General features: G+C 41.1%; 1 long non-coding RNA gene across 1 annotated transcript; it reads left to right on the forward strand.

Annotated features, from left to right (window-relative positions):
- Window positions 1-6,823: 6,823 nt before the first annotated feature.
- Window positions 6,824-8,498, forward strand: LOC131972315 (uncharacterized). The gene is made up of 3 exons (XR_009394455.1): window positions 6,824-6,929; window positions 7,044-7,079; window positions 8,398-8,498. It is a non-coding gene; the product is annotated as an uncharacterized LOC131972315 (long non-coding RNA).
- The last annotated feature ends 14,744 nt before the right edge of the window (window positions 8,499-23,242 follow it).

Consider the following 23,242-nt stretch of genomic DNA (forward strand, 5'->3'; position numbering starts at 1 on the left):
ACTTGAGACCTTTTGTAGATTTCTGTACTTTTTGCGATTGGATGACGGGTACTTCTGTCCTCTAAACTGCTGAGATTGTAAGTATACCAAGGTAAAACTATACAATGCAATCTTCTGAATGCTCTAGGTCTCTAGTTTATAGTTGTAAAGTTTCATGAGGATGTGATTACCCTCAAAGAAGCTTGTTTTATACAGTGTTTAGTGTATAAAAGTTAAAAAAAAAAAAATGCTCTTACTACAATGAAATGCTACTATGGGGACTAACATCACACATGAATAAAATTGAATCCTCAAGAGTCTCAGCTTTCCAGTGGTACCCAATTCACAGACTGACATTGATATTCAACTACAGTAGGGGAAAAACTATGTGGTTTAGAATTTTATTTGCAATTTAACTGCATTTTATCACAGTAAAGTAAGTATCGCCCATATAGCCCATTTTCATTCAAATATCTTGAAGCGGCGACAGAAACAAAGAACGTTTTTTTGCAACTTTGGTGCATTAGTTAACCCCCTTCCCATGATATCATGACATGGTTGGCACCAATGGATTCCACAGATCTTCTAGTTTCTTATGATCTTCTCTGTAGGCTATAGAGAAGAGGCTTCTTGAGAGGCCGGAAGAAAAAAAAAGTAAAAAAACATCTAATTTCCCACTCATGGGTCAGCTTAACAGTTGTGACTTTGAGGTTATTTTATTTAAGTATTTAACTGTCATACACCTTTATACTTTATCTTGGTGGAGAAACTCAATATGTGATGCAAACTTTTATTTGGAACCCGTTGACCATTTCCTCGTCATTATTCCTCAAGATTTAGTTGAACACACATTACATAATGATGATGATGATACAGGCTGGATGTGTAATATCTGCCTGTTTCTGCATTTAGAGTAGTTGGTGGTTGGTAAGCTTTGTTTTGTCACTTTTTCTAGTCCAAGCTTTTGTAACCTGTGATTCACTGAAGGACTGTCTGAAAGTTCAAATAATCTGTTTCTGTCTGTTTTTACAGTTTATTTCTACAATAAACTGGGTATTGTTTGCGTCCTTTTTAAAGACACATACTTCTGAAACCCTGGGTGGGGTTTAGAGGGTTAAATGCCTTTTAAAATAATATTTTAAATACACACTTTGCAAGATCAAATAAGCACAGTACTCCCTAAGAAATCTTGAATCTGGTTTCGAAATTTTTGTTAAGTTTTGCACTTGTCTTGGACTCTGTTCTTGGTCTTGGCCTTGGCTTTTGGTCAAGTTGTTCATTGGTGTTAGCCTGGGTATACCCAGACTGCCTTGCGCGCTCGAATTTGATTTCGAACCTCCAGGCAGTCTGGCAACGAGGCGATTATCTTAGCCCTGTTTTAGGGATCCAATCACAGAGCGGGGAGGGACGGTGAGACGATGACGCGTACTACTCGGCACTTGGAAGCTTTCCGGATCCAACATGGCTGCTGCGGACGCGAAACTCTCTTTAGCTGTAGATGGTGTTTTAAATAGTTTAGAGCGAAAGTTGAAAGGCGAAAGGTCTCTCGGCAGCTCCGCTGTCCCCCGGCTCGGAGCGAGATCACCGGTAGCGGGGCTATTAGCGCCGCACGGGCGGTTTCTGCGGCTCGTTGCGCCGAGCCGGTGAGACCGCCGGTCACCGCCGGTGATCTCGCTCCGAATCGGGGGACAGCGGAGCCCCCAGAGACCCGCAGCAGCTTGTTTATTGCCCATAAAATCAGTGGATGTGTGTGGCTGAATGACATGAGGGGGAATAAAGCGTGAAAATAAATAATCTTGCAGAAAGCGAGAACTGGAGAAGCAAAGCAGCAAGCAACACTCTCTCACAGACACACACACAACAAACATCCATCTCTGTTGCTCTACTACGTCATCTGGTATAACTGATCTGATTGGCTAAGAGCTACCTACACGCTTTGATAGACATTCTAAGCGTCCAATAAACGGCTCCGGAGGATCGTAAACCACACCTCCTCTACGGAGAAATGCATTGAAGGTGTCCAGACCTAATCTCCAATGAGATTTGGTCTGGTGTTAGCCAGGCTACATTGGTGTAATAAAACCTCATAATTTCTTCACCCACTAGTCTCTAACATTGCCTGTCTGCTTTCTTGTGCTGAGAAAGGTAGTGTACATTGGGTTTGCAGCTTGTTTTGCTGCTGTAACTGCAATGTGTTATCTTTCACATGAAGCCTCATACATACATGCTGGCCTTACACTTATGCTGTTTTAAGCTTTTCCATTCCTAAGTAAGTGGGAAAAACATCAGTGAAAGCCGGTAACCTTTGATGAAAGGTGACTAAACGTCATAACGGAGAGATTTTTGCAGTTCCCGCACTCAGCTGCATCATTAATAGTTGTGACATTCGATGAACTGTTTGTGAAATGGAGCTGTGTAAAAGGAAGAAAGCAGAAGCTTGTGGAAATCAGATTTCTTCAGACAAACAGAGACTGGAAGGAGTGAAGTTATTAACCACATCTTCTGCCATTAAAGCAACTTTCTCTCCATCAAGTAAATTCAGAATGAATCTTCACAATGTTCTTTTCTTCTGCTTCTTATCAGGTGAGTACAGATTACCTGTCCCTTAATGCTGCAGCACTTGGACATCTCATGACTTATATTCGGTCTAAATTTGTGCAAACCTTACAGTTATTGATTCGTACAGACAGTTTTTTCTGTTCATATTTCTGTAATACATTTTTGAATTTTTAGTTTCTGCTGGGGTATTCTGCTGTCAATCTACAATAATTTTTGAGCTGCAACAAACAATTATTTTTTTTAATGAATCAAATTAATTGTTTAGTTTATTAAAAAAAATGCTCATTGCAATTTCCCAGTCAGATCTGATGTATCTGATGCTTATTTTGTCATGTAGTATTTGTTTTTGTGTGGCTGTTTGTCACATTATAAAGGGATTTTACCCTAAAAATTCCTACAACTACAGTATTTAAAAACGACGACCTACTCCTGCTGTAATTAACTGATATTATTGGCTGATATTGGCATATCAAAGGCATATTGATATTTATCGGTTATATATATGTGGTCTGACGTTCTGATATTATTAAATATGTATTGCAGAAAACAATACGTGGGGTGATTTAGAAATTGTGTTAGCAATTTATTTATTTTTATTTTCATAGACATCAAATGATTGATACTGAACATACAATATTGGTGTTTCTTTTTTTCTATTTATTCTCATTTTTCTCAGTTATAATTTTTGGAATTTGTGGACAATGTTTTATATTGTATGTATGTATTATAATAATGGCAGGTGTGAGAGAGAGAGAATTATAAAATCAGTGCAAAATCCACATTAAAAAGTCTATTTTCATCTCAGCTTAAAAAAATTAAATATCAGCCACAATATAGGTTATTGATATCGGCTTCAAAAATACCCACAACTGTCTGTCAGTCTCCACTGTAATACTTGGGTAACGCTTTATAATAAGGTCCTTAATAACCATTAATTAACAAGTAATAAGGCATTGTTCTCTCTTTGGAGCCGGTAGTTGCAAAAAGCATAGTTAACTTATAGTTAACTTATAATAGATGAGCAATAAAGTATATTTTAATATCAATAAGCAAACAAAATAAGATTAATAAAGGCATGGCAAAGACATAATGGGTGGGTCATGGGTGTTTGTAATGCTATTATTAACACTTATATAAGCTTATAAACACACAATAATGTTAATAAGCATCTTGTAAGGACTTACCTTATTACTTGTTAATTAATGGTTGTTACAAGGACCTTAATATAATGCGTTACCACTTGTACTACCACAACAAAAACAACTCCCTAAAGTCAGTAAAAGGTTGAACCAGTGTTTGTTATGCATCATCTCTGCTCCTCTGTAATGTGATAATTGTCTCTCATTGACCAGATTTTGTTGGACTTTCAGGAGCTCTGTCTGATGGAAACACTGGTACCTTACCGTCCTTCTTTGGTACTAAGGGAAAAGATATCAGCCTCAAATGCCGGATTTCCTTTGTAGGATTAGCTCTTCAGAGGCTGAGCATTTCTCTCTGCAGAGAGAAATGCTCAGGAGACAATGTCCTCGTTCAAACGTTTTTGAAGCGCGGCGTGGCGCGTGGCAGGTTCAGCCTCAAATACGACCGCAAACCACGAGAGCTGAACGTGAGAATCACACAGTTGAAGGAGTCTGATTCAGGACGGTACCAGTGCGGCGTGAGAAGACTTCTCGACTCCAGACTCTATGAATTTCAGATCGTGGTTCAAGATGGTGAGTTTCTGCTGAAAGTCATGAAAATGTGTCTGTGTGTCTGTCAACGTATTGAGAAAGATTTCACTGACGGCTGATTTTTTATCTCTAATTACATCATTATACCATTGAAAATTGGACTTAAAGTGTTGCGACACACACTGAAAATACTATGAATGTTAGCATTAAAGACTTGTTGAGCTGCTGTCAATGTGTAATGGTAGACTGACAAATGATTGTAATAACGATAAGTACTTCTTTTGAATATTTTCACTTTCTGCATAGTAATGGCTTGTTTGAAACATTAAAAAAATGCACTGTTTTTCATTATGTTTTTTTGTTTTGTTTACAGATGTGACCACTAACCCTCAACCCAGTGAGGAGCCAGGTACAGTTCACAGTTTCTGTCTTTGCCTGTTATTTATTCATGTTAAAGTGACCGAATTTTGGACTTGCATTATTCAGGTTTACACAAACACGACTCCAAATGATTGATCATGTTATTCTGTAACTGCTGGATGTGTCAATGGGCAACTGTGTGCTAACAAGTTCACCATAAAGATCATTATAAGCCCCTAACCCTAAACACTGCTTCGACGGCTTTTACAAATGGCGCGTGTTGTTGTGGCATCGAGTACTACGTCACATCCTGCTTAGCGATCTATCCAATCAGCAACCAGGCTTTTTTCAGGGGAGAAAAACAGCCCTGCTCTTCGATAGGGCCGAAAAAAGTCCGGACAAAAGACCTCTCAGGGCGGCTCATATTCAAACTAGGGGCGTTTCGGCGGGTAAGACCCGCCTCATTCCAGGTATTAGACTGTAATGGAAACACCCCCTAATGTGTTAACAACCTGATTCTGCTGTCCCCACCTGGCCAACATTAATGAGGGCCCAAGCAGGCAACGACCTGCAAGGTCCCTATTGTATTTTGAATGATTATTCTTTTTTTTTATATAGGCCACGCCCATTTTCGCCTACCGTTTTTTTCCGCAAATTCGTGAAATGTCGCAAACCTACTTTTTCGAACTCCTCCTAGGCAATTTCATCGTTTTGCACCAAACTTTGCACACAGCATCTATGGACCCTCATGACAAAAAGTTATCAAAAGAATTTTGATAACCCAAAGAATACTCAAGTTATTAAATAACAACTTCCTGCAGGTGGCGCTATTATCGACACAAAACACAAAATGTTGCTTATCTCCACATTGGTGTGTCTGAATGACATGAAACTCAGGTTACTACTTCCCCATGAGCCCCTGAGGCTCGCTGCAAAATTTTGGGCGATGAACACTAGGTGGCGCTCTTTAAATTGAAGTATTTGATATCTCCAAATCGGTTGGTCGGATTAACACCAAACTTGGTATACTTATCGTCAATGCCCTCCTGAGGATAACCCTTGAAGGTTTTATTGATCGGCCCCTAGGTGGCGCTCTGGCAGCAGTTTAATTTAATAAGTGCCACTGTGCCCAGACCATAAGACTTAAGGCAATGAAAGTCATAGGTGTGGTGTAGACTGGCCCCTGTAACGCACACACCCCGACGGCAGCATGCCCCGACACGCCTGTACTTATTCAATGTAATTTTAAGTGGATTATATCTTAAAAGAATTTGCCTGTTTTAGTGTCATATGTTTTCTTTGTGTTTTTTCTTTGTTCACAGTTCAGACCACTCCCTCCCAAATTGACAATGTGCCTAAATAAAAATCTCAAATTTATATGCAATAACACAATTTCAGTTTCAGCTCAGGACACAACAGCAAACCCGTTCTCATTCCCAAAGCGTAAAATACCGACGATTTGTCACACCCCTAGACATATCATACTGAATGAGAACGGGTTGATTTTGTGGTGAAGTTGCAACGCTTGCTTTTCTTCCACACTGTGTTTAATGAAGCACACCCAAGCATTGTAAACAAATGTCTTTCGTCTGTCAGATAGAATATGTGAGGGAAAGAGCTGACACTTTTTAGAAGCAAGTCACTGACTTTGATGTATTGTTGGTAGGGATGTGACGATGTATCGCAAGACAGTTAAAAATCGATACATACAGTCATGGAAACAATGATTAGACCACCCTTGTTTTATTCAATTTCTTGTTCATTTTAATGCCTGGTACAACTAAAGGTACATTTGTTTAGACAAATATAATGATAACAAAAATAGCTTCTATGAGTTAAGTGCTGATATCTAGCCATTTTCTGTGGTTTTCATAATAATAATTTGTTATTATCAAGAAAAACATGCAAATGGCTAGATATCAGCTCTTAAATTAAACTCTTAGGAGCTATTTTTGTTGTTATCATTATATTTGTACCTTTAGTTGTACCAGGCATTAAAATGAACAAGAAATTGAAGAAAACAAGGGTGGTCTAATATTTTTTTTCATGACAGTTTGTGTGACGATTTCGATTTCACTTGTTCCATGTCACACGTCACTGTGAGTTATGGAGACGGCCCCGTCCCCACCGAAGGGGAAATCAATCATTGCTCTCTATGGACTTTGTATTAAACAAAGTCATCCTCGTCATAATTTCAGTTGCAATTTTAATAGGATATATGCATTTTATCTCTAATTACATCATTATACCATTGAAAATTGGACTTAAAGTGTTGCGACACACACTAAAAATACTATGAATGTTAGCATTAAAGACTTGTTGAGCTGCTGTCAAAGTGTAATGGTAGACAGACAAATGATTGTAATAACGATAAGTACTTCTTTTGAATATTTTCACTTTCTGCATAGTAATGGCTTGTTTGAAACATTAAAAAAATGCACTGTTTTTCATTATGTTTTTTTGTTTTGTTTACAGATGTGACCACTAACCCTCAACCCAGCGAGGAGCCAGGTACAGTTCACAGTTTCTGTCTTTGCCTGTTATTTATTCACGTTAAAGTGACCAAATTTTGGAATTGCATTATTCAGGTTTACACAAACACGACTCCAAATGATTGGAGACAAAAAGAAGAAAGACTTGCACATTAAGGTGGCTTCCATATATTGAGTCTGGTGAATTTTGTGGTGAAGTTGCAATGTTTGCTTTTCTTCCACACTGTGTTTCATGAAGCACACCCAAGCATTGTAAACAAATGTCCTAATAATTATGGAACCTTTTTCAGTCACAGTTTGTCTGCAAACTTGTTCTGTTAAAAAACAAACAAAATAAAAACAATGAGAAAAATCATATAATTACCCTGTATCAGAAATCATATCAAATCGTGAGTTGAGTGTATCGTTACATCCGTAATTTTTGGTGGCGTTTTTTCACTTTTATGCGGCAATGATCCGCTGTGTGATTGAATCCATCAGACATAATTCTGTGGCTAAATCACTTGAAGAGCTTGTTGTTCTGGTGCGTGTGTTCTGTTATTGTCTGACCATATTTGGATAAAAGGGGTTTTACTTCATTGATTCATTCACTTTGATTAGACCATGTGTGTAAGCAAGACATTTTTCAAGCCTGTTACTATCGTGGCTGCTGTTGTTTCTCAATTTTCCGCCCAAGTTCAACCCAGAAGGCCCTGTGTTTGCTTTGGTTCGGTCTGCGTTCTCACCTGCAAAGAACCAAACTCTGGTGCTCTTGGAAGAGAACCGAGACCCTCAATCTTTAGAGTTTGGTTCTTTTATCCGCAACAGAGTTCGTTTGAGCGTTCACACTCGGGTTGTCAAAAGTATCGATACTCAAAAAAGTATCGATACTAAAACGTTGTATCCGGATACAATACTCATTTTCAAAAGAATCGAGTATCTGAAGCTTGTTATCATAGTTGCAGTTTCTTTTTGCACAACTTTTTTTTATTATAAATATTTAACCTGTGGTTCTGGGAATTTTTACATGTTGCATTTTTCTTGTTGATAAAAATATTTCTGTTCAATTTTGGGGTCTTTATCCTTGTGGTATCGAAAATGGTATCGAGGATTGAATATTTTCCTGAGTATCGGTATCGAGTTGAAAATTTTAGTATCGTGACAACCCTAGTTCACACTAGCAAAAACCAAAAGCACTATCAGACATTTTAGTTTCAAGCGGACCAAACAGCTCAGGTATGAATGCCCCCTCAGCATGAAGGGAGACGTTATATCATTGCTGCGAGATGTTTCATGTGATTTCATCTTTTCTCGATCAGGTTAAATTCTTTGTCCTGTCTCTTTTCTGTCTTCTGCAGATCTCCTGGTTCTGCTTGTGTGTGTCCCTGTGGTGGTGGTTGTGCTGCTGGCTATTGTTCTGCTGCTCATTTACAGAAACAGGACTAAGCACTCTGATGGTGAGTTATCTTTCAGTCTTATCTCAACCTTTTTAATAATGACTCGTTCAAGATAGAGGAAAATAATTAGTCTTTTCCACAGGTTTGAGCGAGAAGGGAGGCACCGACAGCACCAGGACTGAGGTGACTTTCTTTTGTTGTCTTTGATCTCTGATAAAAGCTGCTGGGTCAGCTTATATTCACAGCAGCTGTAATAATTAATAAATAAAGTGATGACAGTTTTGAAGAGTGGAGAAATATCGGTAACGCTTTATATTAAGGTCCTTGTAATAACCATTAATTAACAAGTAATAAGGCCCTTGTAAGATGCTTACAAGATGCTTATTAACATTATTGTGTGTTTATAAGCTTATATAAGTGTTAATAATGGCATTACAAACACCCATGACCCACCCATTATGTCTTTGCCATGCCTTTATTAATCTTATTTTGTTTGCTTATTGATATTAAAATATACCTTATTGCTCATCTATTATAAGTTAACTATAAGTTAACTATGCTTTTTGCAACTACCGGATCTAAAGCGAGAACAATGCCTTATTACTTTTTAATTAATGGCTATTAAGGACCTCATTATAAAGCGTTACCGAAATATCAAAATGTCAACAGAAACTTCTCAAACCACACCAGCATATTCCACTTCTCTCTTTACTCGGTATGTTTGAAACACTTTCACTAAAACACAGATAAATACACAGCTTCTGTCCCGCCTCTTATGTGCAATTTGTCACTTCTGCTTTCACGTCCTAAAAAATACATTTCCAAGCAGACTGTATTTCCAGTAGGCTTGGGCTTTTTTTTTCATACCATCATACCTTTCTGAGATTTCGGCAGCGCTCCGGTGCTCAGAGCTGACCGATGCATTAGCTGAAACCAGCTGGACAACGAGGTTCTGCTGGTTGTGTCCAGTATTTTTAAGACTATAAATACATAATTAATATGCACATGCCGCCTGCTGGACAGGGGTGTGAATTACTTTAATTATGATAGATCACCCCAGTTTCCTAGTCTGTCAAAATGACGGACGGCATTCAGAATTTCCCGTCATCATTAAAAAAATCCATCAATGACGGAAAATATTATATGACATAACAAAGCATCTTTGTTAGTGACAGTATTAAAAAAAATACCATACCGTCTGGAGTTCTAAATACCGTAATACCGCCCAAGCCTAATTCCAGGAGTGTCATCAAGTTGCTGTTACTTTAGTTTTTATTATTATTATTTTTTTGAATGATCAGGTTGGCCGTTATGAGAACTTTCCTCCAGCCTCCACACATGCAGACTCCACCTACCGGGACCTCGATCCGGCCACCAGGGACCAGGACCAGATCTACTTCACTGTCACTCAATGAAACACAAATCATAATGTGCAGATTTAAAACCAGTCAAGAGTTGTCTGGTGAATGGATACCAAAGCCTGGCTGCAGGCTGCAGCAATGAATGCTTTTATTACTGTCAATTTGAGCCCATATTGTCTTTCTCAAGGCTCCAGTTTTTACTTGTTTTGAAGACCAAGTGGTTGAAAATCTTAGTTCTGTGTAATATATAAGACAGAGGTGATGGTTGTTCTTGTAGCCCAACACTTCTGTGTTGACTCGAGGTGCCACCTGCTGGTGATGCAGTAGTATTTCACAAACATCAGCCCCGAATCACTTTCTGCTAAATTACAGACCAAAAATAAAACTGAAATTAAAATGTTTTCTTGTATAGTTTTCTTGAAAATAAGTTTTTATTTCCTTGGTGTTTGAGTTTTAAAATGATCATTATTTCAAAAAGAAGAAATGAAAGTTTATTTTAGGCCGCAACTAAGGATTAGTTCCTATAGCGTTTTTTTTCTTCAGTGCCATATAAAAAAAGAAGAAAAGTACTTTCTCTTCATTATATTTTTTATTTTCTCTTCCTCTGCTGCAGCAGTCTGCCTTACTCTGTCCTGAAATTATAATTATTTACGTATAAAAGAAGTTTGCTCTTATGGGAAATAGGCTAACCTTGGAGATATTTCACTTGTTTTATGAAAGAAAAAAGACAGAATGACATTTAATTATCATAAAAATTGAGATCTTTTTGCAGTGTAGACATAAACATGACATTAAATCAGCTTAAAGTTACAAACAAACACAGTTGTAAAATCACACCTAAACGTGCAGGTTATTCAAGATTTCCTCATTGTATTAAAAAATATACAACGAAATGTGCTTCTCATACATAAGGTGCTTAAAAAAGACATCCAGACATTATGCACATATAATAAATGAACAGTCTGACCGTGTGTTCAGACCGGACGCGTAGCGAATTTTCGCGTTGCGTTACTCGCGCGAGAATTGAATTTAATTCGCGTCACTCGCGCGAGTAACGCGACGCGAATTTTCGCCCAAGAGACTATTTAGCGCCAAATAATTCCCTCCATTTCATTCTGTCATCAACCATGACAAGCATAGCGTCCCTGTACCTGCTCTGGAAGTCCGAGATACGTCGGAAAACACGCCGTGGTGTCTGGGTGAGTGACATCATCCGGAGGCGCACTCAGCACGGAGAGAGGACCGCAGAGTACTTCCACCTTTTTCCTGTCCCTCCTGCCGACCTACTCCTCCTTCCTGCCTCTTTTCTCCTCTCTCTCATGTATGTATCTCGGACACTGTCGTCCAGAATCTCAACGCTGATAGGCTGTCACGCTGTCACAGCGTCACGCGAATATTTCGCCAAAGTTGAATTTATTGAACTCACGCGAATTCGCGTTGTTTCATTCGCGCCGCGGCATTCGCGTCGCGCGAAACCCGCGATTCGCGCTGCCGGCAAAAATTCGCGTCTATTCGCGTGTTTGCATTGACTTTGTATGTAATCTTGTCGCGCGAAATATTCGCTATGCGTCCGGTCTGAACGCACCGTGAGTCTCCCCAGTCTGAAACACATGCAGCAGCACGTATCTCTGCATGTCTGGCCGACATCTCCCAGTGGATGTCCTCGCACCACCTCAAACTCAACCTGGGAAAGACTGAGCTACTCTACCTCCCAGGGAAGGGCTCCCCCACCACTGACCTCCACATCACTGTCCAGAACACAGTGGTTGTCTCCACAGAAACCGCCAAAACCTTGGCGTAACTCTTGACAACCAACTGTCCCTCTCAACAAACATCACCGCCACTACCAGATCTTGCAGATTCTTGTTCCATAACATCAGGAGAATCCGCACATTTCTCACTCAAAAGGCAGCTCAGGTCCTTGTTCAGGCACTGGTCATCTCACGCCTGGACTACTGCAACTCGCTCATGGCAGGTCTGACTGCCAAAGCCATCCGACCTCTACAACTCATCCAGAATGCAGCTGCTCGATTGGTCTTCAATCTTCCCAAATTTTCACACACAACACCCCTCCTCCACTCCCTCCACTGGTTACTGGTGGCTGCACGGATACGCTTCAAGACTCTAGCTCTGGCGTACTCTGCTGCTAACGGTTCAGGTCCTACTTACATCCAGGACCTTGTCAAACTCTACAACCCTGCCCGTCCTCTACGCTCTGCATCAGCCAAACTATAAGCCTCCCAATGCACTTTATGATTTGGTGAAGGGAGTTTTTGTCGTGGAGAAACAGTTGGCAAAAGAGAAAAAGACAACATTGATTCTATAAAAGCACAAAAGAAGAGGGTTAACATGGTTTAATCTATAACGTTAACGATCAATTAATTGATTAATTGTTAGGTTTGTCTTGTTTCCTTTTGCCACTCGCCCTTTCCTCTGACTGAATTAAAATTAAAATTAAAATTAAAATTCTGTCTGGACACACACAGTAATGTGTCCATGTGTTTTAATAAATATTCACTGGATCAACTGTGGAACATCAAGTCACAGTCTGAATGGTTGAGTGATTCTGATGCACTGAAAGAACATTTCTGATGGATTTAAAATTTCACAACTAAGTCACAGGCACACTACAACTTCTTACAGTAAGAACAGGTAATAATTTAAGTAGCTTCAGGAAATGAAGGCATTGTTGGGCTTTTTTTGGCAGTGGAAGAGTTGTTAACAGACCAGTTAAGAGTGTCAGGGATGTGGGTGCTGAGAAACTTAAAGGACCGGACCCTCTCCACACACTCGCCTTGTAGAAAGAGTGGTGGGAGGTCTTTCTAAGTCTATAATCAGTTCTTTCTTTTTTTTTGCATTTATAGTGAGATCGTTTATGGAGCACCACTTGACCAGTTCCTTAATCTCCTGCCATTTGATGTATGGACAGGTGTGCAGTCATAGGTGTACAGTGAATTCAGTGTCTGACTCAGCACACACCCTTGTGGGGAGCCAGTGCTAAGTGTGATGGTGGAGGAGAGATGGGGGCCAAGTTTGACAGTCTGTGGGCGATTTGTGAGAAAGTCCTTTATCCAGTTGGAATGGAAGCCAAGGCCCGACAGTTTGCTCACAAGTGTGTCTGGGGATAATTGTATTGAATGCAGAACTGTTGTCAATGATTCCGATTACACAGGATTTGCTGTTAAAAAATCCAAGATGCCTGGAGACTCTGCAAGGCAGTGGCGTCATCTTCCCTGAGCCAAGCTTACGCCTGACTACATACCTTAACTTGTGCATTCTCAGATGATGTTGAGGAGACTGGACCGACACGTCATTGGAGTTGTCAAGTGGGCCCCTACTTTCACGCAACCCGTTCTCATTCCCAAAGCGTAATATACCGACGATTTGTCACACCCCTAGACGTATCATACTGGCGCAAAGGGTACCCTTCCACGTCTGTGTGAAACGCTCTGGGTTCTCTATTGACTCCAATATAAACCCGCTCGCGGCGCTGAGAAACGCTTAGAGCAGAGGCTTACAGCCGTCTATTCACTCCAATAATATCCCGACCACGGCCCTCCATGACGCTGCCAGCGACAATCTGAATGGAGAACCGAGGACCCTGTGCACGGAAGTATTTTTCTACCTATTTTAAGGATTTCTTTTAATGACATCGTCAACATTTCTCAACACAAACACATCAAAGTCTCACTGATAATTCAACAATAAAATAGCTTCATGTTGTGGCTCTCAGTATCATTTTTTTCTCCTTCGATTCTGAGAAATAAACTTTTATTCGTTTGTTTTACGTCACTCCACTGGCGGACATTTCTCTCATTTTTAGTGAAAAAAAATAAATATTTTGACTTTGTTTCTGCATAAAAATGGATTTTGATTACATTTCTAGCGAGAAATATATGTTTTATTTTCTTAATATTCACTCAGTGAATGTACATAATCACTTTGTGGCGAAGATCTCGGCAGAAAAAGACGATCCGCTGTGTTTTATTTTGAAATCTGTTTTATTTTGTAATCTACCGCGATCATACCGGATGTGGTCCGATCCTCGCGTATGTGCTGTGCGATCTCATTGAATCGCGCTTCACTGCAAATGGCCCCGACTCTGCTCTCCTGTTTTAGTTAAAATATCTTCATTAAACAAACATTGTTGTCTTTTTTTAGCATAGATAATATACATACAGTGTAATTATTTATTAGACAGTGTGTGATTTTCGATATATTGGGTAGAAATAGGTTTTCCCTATTTGGTTTAGCTCTATGACAAAGTTTTATTTTTTTCAAACCTTGGAAATCTGCCCTAACAGACTTAGATTCCCACAGCCCTTTGAGTGCTCTGAGTGCGAGATGTGAAAAAATAAAACTTTGTCATAGAGCTAAACCAAATACATCACCGGAAAGGTCTTGGCCTGGAGAGTAACATATATCAATTTCAAGGTTCTATAATATTCTTGCTTTGAGATATTGACCTTTGAACCTTAACCCTGGGGCATATTTAAATGATTATAACTAAGAGACAAAAAGGGTTACAGACATGAGACCTACTGTTATAGAAAGGTGTTGACATGGACTATAATGTGAGCATAGTCACTAAGGGGTGGGAGTGGGGGGGCTTTAGGATATGCTGAAAAAATAACAAATCCCCCATTGAACAAGACAATATTTAAATTCTGATGCCAAAAATATGATTGACATCCCCTCAAACCCCTGGAAAGCCACTAATTAAGTATTTCCAACTTCCAATTTTAGGGAAAAACCTGTTTTATTAAAAAAACTACAACTCCCTAGACCTCTCGTTTTGTAGTTCTTCCCTATTATCGAATATCACCCACTGTCTAATAAATAATTACACTGTATGTATATTTTCTATGCTAAAAAAAGACAACAATGTTTGTTTAATGAAGATATTTTAACTAAAACAGGAGAGCAGAGTCGGGGCCATTTACAGTGAAGCGCGATTCAATGAGATCGCACAGCACATCCGCGAGGATCGGACCACATCCGGTATGATCGCGGTAGATTACAAAATAAAACAGATTTCAAAATAAAACACAGCAGATCGTCTTTTTTGGTGAGATCTTCGCCACAAAGTGATTATGTACATTCACTGAGTGAATATTAAAAAAAATAAAACATATATTTCTCGCTAGAAATGTAATCAAAATCCATTTTTATGCAGAAACAAAGTCAAAATATTTATTTTTTTTCACTAAAAATGAGAGAAATGTCCGCCAGTGGAGTGCCGTAAAACAAATGAATAAAAGTTTATTTCTCAGAATCGAAAGAGAAAAAAATGATACTGAGAGCCACAACATGAAGCTATTTTATTGTTGAATTATCAGTGAGACTTTGATGTGTTTGTGTTGAGAAATGTTGACGATGTCATTAAAAGAAATCCTTAAAATAGGTAGAAAAATACTTCCGTGCACAGGGTCCTCGGTTCTCCATTCAGATTGTCAAGTGTATTTTCACTGCATGGCTTTCCACACTTGAAAGGAAGGACTTGATGACTCAGGATTTCACTCTTTCACTTGCTTTATTTTGCAGTTTGAGCAATGCATTTCAGTGCAGGTGAAAAACCTTTAAACACAAGAATAAACAATTGTAAATAAAAGCAATCACCAACAAAAGGTACAGGTAAGTAAAGGCAAGTATATTTTAAACAGGTAAGTATATTTTAGGTAAGTATATTTTAAACATGTATATTTTATCCAAGTATATATATTTTAAACATGTATCATTTAAACAAGTATGTATATTTTAAACAAGTATATATATTTTAAACAGGTATATTTTAAACATGTATATTTTAAACAAGTATATATATTTTAAACATGTATATATATTTTAAACATGTATATATATTTTAAACATGTATATTTTAAAGAGGTAACCAATAATCCACGAAGTATATAACTTAAATAAATGGGGTAAATTAACCATTGAAGAAACGAATGTAGTTCTAAATTTAACCCACTTAAACATACAGGTTTTCAACATGTTCAACATGTGTACTTTTCAGACAATTTTAACTTATTTTAAATTAAATCAAGCCTTATTTTTATAGCCGATTTCACTGTAGATTTTAACACTTAACAAAAATACTTATGTTTTAGCCGTAATTAAATGTTTTGCTTTGTATTTTAATAAACAAAATATGCTAGATTTTAACCAAATTAAAAGTTACAAATAACATGGCTTTAAGCAATACTTAAACATACAATTATTTAAGATAAATAAAGTAATCAGAATATGCACATTTCTACATATTTTAACGAACTGAAACCCAAACAAACAAAATTAAACTCTGCCACAAACAACATGAGCTCACCGGTAGTCCGTTAGAGTCCTTTCCCATGCGTTATTTCAGTCTATTGTCTGTGAACGTTTCTGCTGCCTTCCTCAGCTCTGTTGTGCATCCAACTAAATGTTTGCCGTCGGTCTTTTATCACCTTGGCACTGATTTGGGATTGTGCTCACCTGCTGGAGCAGCGCACCTGCTGAGGCGCGCCGCGGAGAAACACACACGCCGGCGCGCGCATGCAGCAGCACGGCCGCTGTCACACACACGCAGCTTAATTTCCAGGCAGATCGCCGCAACACCTCCCACTCGATCTTCCGGGCGTGACCTAGGAAGATCGCACCTCTCAGGCGAGCTGGTCCACCACAACTTGATCCTCCACTGGGAGGAGGACGACAAGATGTCGACATCTGGTACTGCCTCCCACTTTGGACTGCCAATGTTTCGACTGTGTTTAGCAAACTTCTTCCCTGCCCTCCAAATCCATGCAAAGGTCCTGACCAGGCGAGCTAGATCACTGAACCGCTTGATGTCCATCAGGTTTTGGATGGTCGGGCCTGCAGGTGGTCTCCTTTGTTGCGTTTGGTCCTTCCTGTGACTCTGACTTGGGTACTGATTGGAGTTTTGTGTCTTTTCCTGTGATCTTGTCAAGACCGCAACAAATGCTTTCTTTTGCAGCTTGTTGATGCTGTCTCTGGCAGCGGCTGCAAGATCTTTGGCTGAGTGCATTGACCATTCATCTATTGGCAGGCTAAGGAACTTTGGGCCTTCTTGCCACTCTGAGCACTCATCCAGGTCCTGAGCACTGGCTTTCCCAGCCTCTCCTCTTTGATCTAATGGTGTCAATTTGGCTTTAGATTCTACCAATCTGATGATTGGGCCCTTGTCCGAGTTCCATCTCAAATACATCACAGCTCCATAGGTATGCTTACTTCCATCCGAAAATGTGATTGCAGAGGGTTTCCCTGCGACGCATGGTGGAGTCAGAGCTCTGGTGAACTTGATTTTGCCAAGCCGGACATACTCTTGAAGCAGCTTTATTGCATCCTCTCGGAATGCCCTCCTTACCAGGATGGTGCCTTTCTGCTTAACCGGGGTTACCAGGCCAAGTGGATCATACAACCCCGATACCTGGCTGAGCAACTCTCGACGTGTCAGGGGGTTTGGTGTCTGAGCTCTGATCTGCTCCAGGAGATCTTGACCAAGCCGCATCTTTTTCCTTCTCTTTGAGAAGTTGATGCCGATCATGACGTGCAGTTTGTCCTCTTCTACCAGGTAGCCCAGCCCAAGTGCTTTGTTGTCATCATCACGCATTTGGTTTGGCAGGATTATGGTCCCTGTTGCCTTCTCCTCCATCCTGTTACTGAACTCCTTCCTCCCACTTTGCCCAGAAAAGACCCAAGGTTTGAGTTCAAACCCTCCAGCTTTCAGGATCTGCTCCACGTTTGCTGCAATGGTTCTCAGTCGGTCAAGGTTGTCATGTGACGTGACGATGTCATCAACATAACTGTCCTGGTGGAGTACCTGCTTTTCTTCTTGGAGGTGAGTGAAACGAGGGAGGTTAGCTGTTTCACGCATTGCTAGCTGCGCAATGCACCCTGCTGGCTTGTCTCCAATGTTCACTCTTGTGATGGCATACTCTCCAAGTTCTTCCTCTTCTGAGTCACGCCACAGGAATCTGTGCAGGTGCATCTCTGTGTCTTCTAACCAGACTGAATTATACATTTTTCTTATGTCCCCCAGCGCAGCATATCTTCCACCCCTAAATCTGAGGACAGCACGAATCGGGTTGAGGACATCTGGGCCTTTCATCAGCAGGTCATTCAGGCTCACACCTCTGCATTTTTGACTGCTGTTCCACACGAGCCTTACAGGGGTTGTGACAGAGTGGGGGTTAGGAGCGATGAGGTGGCTCACATACCATACCGGTCCAGTCCAGCTGGTGATCACATTGTTTGACAACTTGATGGCAGCTCTTCGATTGACCATGTCATGCACCTGAACAGCATAGGCAGCCTTCCACTCTGGTTCCTTGGAAAGCTGTTTTTCTGTTCTAAAGAACGTGGCCTCAACTGTTCTTTTGTTGTTTGGTAAGGTGGCAGGATCTTCTAGCCAGGGATACCGAGAATGCCAGTGTGGCTCCCCACTATGCCGGTCCTCTGTGACATAAGTGAGACCTTCACAAACTACTTCGAGCTCCCTCTCCTCAGCCAGAGTTATTTCTTTGCCGCCTGGCTGGCAGTTTCCACAGCGGCATCCCCCACACTTTGGTTCACACGCTGCACCTATGCTGTCCCATCTCCACCACTCCAGGAAGTCCCTCTTAGTGGCTGAAGTCTTTGACTCTTTGACCTGGGTGGTGATTTGACTGCTTGGTGGAGGCTGCTCTGGGGCCCTGTTGATGAGTTCCTCATACTTTACAGCAGCTGCCCTCATTGACCTGGCGAAGTGTGTCTTGGACTGGTGGGCTGACATGGATAGCCCTTCAAAGAGTTTGGGATGTGTTCCTCCAACTGTTTTCCCGAGGGGTCCATCCCACAGCACGAGGTCGCCAACAGCTTTGACTCTTTGAGGCACTAGTCTGCCTTCCCTGTGGCTGATGAGCAGGTTGATTTCTTTTGGTCTCACCACCTCTTCCAGTGGCACGTCAGGGAAGAATTTTTGAAGCTGTTTTGGGGTGACATGTCTGTGGATGTCTGCAATGCTGTCGAGCCCATAGCAAACCAGATTGTGTGGTCGCAGAGTGCCTTTGGGGGTCTTTACTCGAATTTTTAGGAGGTACCGCTTCGTCTCCACATGAACCTTCATTCCTGCCACTCCATGGACGACCAATTTGATTTCTTCACTTCTGAGCTTTAGTCTGCTCGCAGCCCTGTGGGTTATATAATTGGTGTCCGATGCCAAATCAATTAGTGTGCCAATCTTCTGCCCGGCATTAGCTGTCACCTCAAGAAGCATCATTATTACTGGCAGCTCTTGCAGTCCATTTCCCTCAAGGAAACCAGTCTTGTCTTTTACAGATCGAACGACTCTGGAAGCAGCATTGGAGAAGACATCTCGGCATTGCCATGCAAGTTCAGGTGAAAGCTTACTGAAGAACTCCTCCTGTTCCTCTGTGTATTTCCTCCAGCCCCTCTCTTCCTCTGGATCAATCCTGCTCCTCTTCTGGATTGCGTTGCTTTTCTTCATCTCAAAGTTGGGACACAGGTAATAATGGTGCATGGGAGTGCTTCTATCCTTGCAGTCTTGGTTCTTGCACAGGAAGCCGGGTTTGCAGGATGAGCAGTCATCATGGACCTCGAGACACTCCTTGCATGCCCCCAACCTCCTTACAGCAGCGTTCTTCTCTCCCAGCATCAGCCCCCGGAACTGCCTACAAAAGTAAAGTTTTGTCCTGTGCTTTGGGTCACCACAGACGACACACCCTGCATGGTCACCACTTGTCTTGGTTGCCTTGGTTCTGCCATGTCTCTGCTCCATTCTTGGCTCCTCCTCCCTTAGTTGCTCGAGCTGCTCATATATGCTTTCTTGCTCTTTAAGGAATGCCAAAAGACTGTCGAATCTGTTCTCTGGAGCCACAGCATTTCTTTTATCAGCAACATAGACAAGCCATTCCTTCTTGAGAGTTTCTGGGAGTTTACTTTCAATGGACTTTGTGACTAGAGGATTCTTGATAGCACCAGTGTCTCCAAGGTCCGTCAGGTCCTGCAGTGCTTTCTCCACAGCTTGAATCAGCTCCACTATTTTTTTCGGCTGGTGACTCCGGACAGCAGGCATTCTCTGTAATTCTTCCACAATTTCAATGGCAATGGAGGTCTGGTTGCCATAGCGGTTGCTTAGGACACGGAAGACGTCATCAGCTGTGTTGTAAGTGGTGAGTCGCAGGTCCCTTGTGACTTTATCATCAAGACTGTCCAGCAGCTGAACCTTCTTCACCTCCCTTGAGCCGGTTGGCTCCCCCTGCCGTTGGAGTGCTTCCCAGTCTTTTCTCCATCTGTGAAAATCTCGTTTGTTGCCCGTAAACTTGGGGAGGGCTGTTGGTTTTAACTTTATGGCTGGGATGGATGGCTGGGAGTAGGATGGAGTAGGTGTCCATATTTGTCTTTCAGCATCCTCCTCTTTCCTTGCCTGTATGACATCTGCCGTTTTGGAAATCAGCCTGGGGATGTGAAGGTCAAGCTCACTCAATCGACTTTGACATCCTTGCTTTGCATCCGGAGGCACCCATTGACTCCACCGGCTGTATGCTTCTTTTGCAGTTTTTGCCAGCTCCTTCAGGTGGTTGAGCTTGAACTCATATGCCTCCTGGCTGATGTTTAGTTGAACAGCATCGACACGTTCACACTCCCCTTCTGCCGCCTGTAGTGCTGTAGAAATCTCAACTTTTCCAAAGCTGGCCCACAAAGTCTCCTGGATTAGTCTTTTAGTCTCTCTTAGTTTCAGCTCACACTCTTTTGCAGTCCTTTCCATTTCGGCTTCTTGCTCCACAGTTAACGCAGCGTCTTCACCTGCATCCAGCTCCGCCTCCAGATCTGCAATTATTGCGGCCTCCAAATCATCATTTGCATCGATAACTTTTTTGGCCTCAGCTGTGAGTTTGCTGTAACTCTCCTTGAGCTCTTCTTCAGACATGTCTGCATATGTTCTTCTTATGCTGTTGGCCAGGCGAGAGAAAAGTCTTTTAGCTGTTGTTCTCTCCACTTTAAGTTGCTCCGCAGATTTCCCACTTGCTTGGTCAGCCATGGCTACAGGACGTTCACAGAAGTTCCCTGGTGATGATGCCTTAATGCCTCAAGCTTATGGTCTTCGGTTTTTCACTGTCAAGTGTATTTTCACTGCATGGCTTTCCACACTTGAAAGGAAGGACTTGATGACTCAGGATTTCACTCTTTCACTTGCTTTATTTTGCAGTTTGAGCAATGCATTTCAGTGCAGGTGAAAAACCTTTAAACACAAGAATAAACAATTGTAAATAAAAGCAATCACCAACAAAAGGTACAGGTAAGTAAAGGCAAGTATATTTTAAACAGGTAAGTATATTTTAGGTAAGTATATTTTAAACATGTATATTTTATCCAAGTATATATATTTTAAACATGTATCATTTAAACAAGTATGTATATTTTAAACAAGTATATATATTTTAAACAGGTATATTTTAAACATGTATATTTTAAACAAGTATATATATTTTAAACATGTATATATATTTTAAACATGTATATATATTTTAAACATGTATATTTTAAAGAGGTAACCAATAATCCACGAAGTATATAACTTAAATAAATGGGGTAAATTAACCATTGAAGAAACGAATGTAGTTCTAAATTTAACCCACTTAAACATACAGGTTTTCAACATGTTCAACATGTGTACTTTTCAGACAATTTTAACTTATTTTAAATTAAATCAAGCCTTATTTTTATAGCCGATTTCACTGTAGATTTTAACACTTAACAAAAATACTTATGTTTTAGCCGTAATTAAATGTTTTGCTTTGTATTTTAATAAACAAAATATGCTAGATTTTAACCAAATTAAAAGTTACAAATAACATGGCTTTAAGCAATACTTAAACATACAATTATTTAAGATAAATAAAGTAATCAGAATATGCACATTTCTACATATTTTAACGAACTGAAACCCAAACAAACAAAATTAAACTCTGCCACAAACAACATGAGCTCACCGGTAGTCCGTTAGAGTCCTTTCCCATGCGTTATTTCAGTCTATTGTCTGTGAACGTTTCTGCTGCCTTCCTCAGCTCTGTTGTGCATCCAACTAAATGTTTGCCGTCGGTCTTTTATCACCTTGGCACTGATTTGGGATTGTGCTCACCTGCTGGAGCAGCGCACCTGCTGAGGCGCGCCGCGGAGAAACACACACGCTGTCGCTGGCAGCGTCATGGAGGGCCGTGGTCGGGATATTATTGGAGTGAATAGACGGCTGTAAGCCTCTGCTCTAAGCGTTTCTCAGCGCCGCGAGCGGGTTTATATTGGAGTCAATTGAGAACCCAGAGCGTTTCACACAGACGTGGAAGGGTACCTTTTGCGCCAGTATGATACGTCTAGGGATGTGACAAATCGTTGGTATATTACACTTTGGGAATGAGAACGGGTTGCTTTACCAGCGTTTCGTTGACTGTGCCCACGACGTCTCCAGTAGGTTCAGCAGTGAATTCTGGCGTCCCAGAACCACCCCCCTCTGTATTAGCCCAGCCTCCTTATTAGGGAGACCAGGTAAGGTCTTTCCTTTTCAGCCATAGCCACTGGCTGCTCCACTCTGCCACTCTTGACAATTCCTTAATTGCTTGACGGAGAGCTTCCTCGTTGATGCCCAGGTCCCTCATCAGCTTAACAGTAGAGGTTGTGATGAACCCCCGACATCCAACCTCCACTGGGTAGATCTTGGCATCCCACCTTCGCTGCCCTGCTTGTCCTATGAAGAGGATTCTTACATTCAATTAAATAAAATTCAAAGTTACTTTATTTATCCCTGGGGGGAAATTCAGTTAGTCTGGTAGAATCTCTTGAAGAATGAGACAGCCTGATGGCTGTAGGAGAGAAGGATCTTTTGAATCTCTCCGTCCTGCAACAGAGAGAGAGGAGCCGTCCACTGCTGTTTTTTTGGTCCATAAAGGTTTTGTGTATCGGATGATCCGGGTATTTCAGGATGGAACATCTTGACAGGTCATCTCTCCATCACCTCCTCCAGTGTGTCCAACCTGGCTCCGACCACAGAACCAGCTCTTTAGACCAGTCTGTCCAACCGCCTTGCATCTCTGTGTCTGATGCTGCCTCCCCAGCAGACTGCAGCATAAAACAACACACTACCACCACAGACTGATAAAACATCTGCAGCATCTTACTACAGATGTCCAGAGATCTGAGCTTCAAGAAGAAAAAGAGGCGACTCTGCCCCTTTTTGTAGAGAGCGTCTGTGTTTAGGGACCGGTCCAACTTATTAACCAGGTAAACCTAGATACTTATAACTTGGCACCACCTCCATGTCCACTGTGCTCCAGGCGCTGTGTCGATGGCACCGTCTGTAGATCTGCCTCGTCTGTAAGCAAATTGATGTTGGTCAAAGTCTGGGGGGAGACTAGAACGGAGATGTTTTAGTATTAGACTCTTAAAACACT

Source organism: Centropristis striata, chromosome 5 (assembly GCF_030273125.1).
Source record: "Centropristis striata isolate RG_2023a ecotype Rhode Island chromosome 5, C.striata_1.0, whole genome shotgun sequence".
NCBI lineage: Eukaryota > Metazoa > Chordata > Actinopteri > Perciformes > Serranidae > Centropristis > Centropristis striata.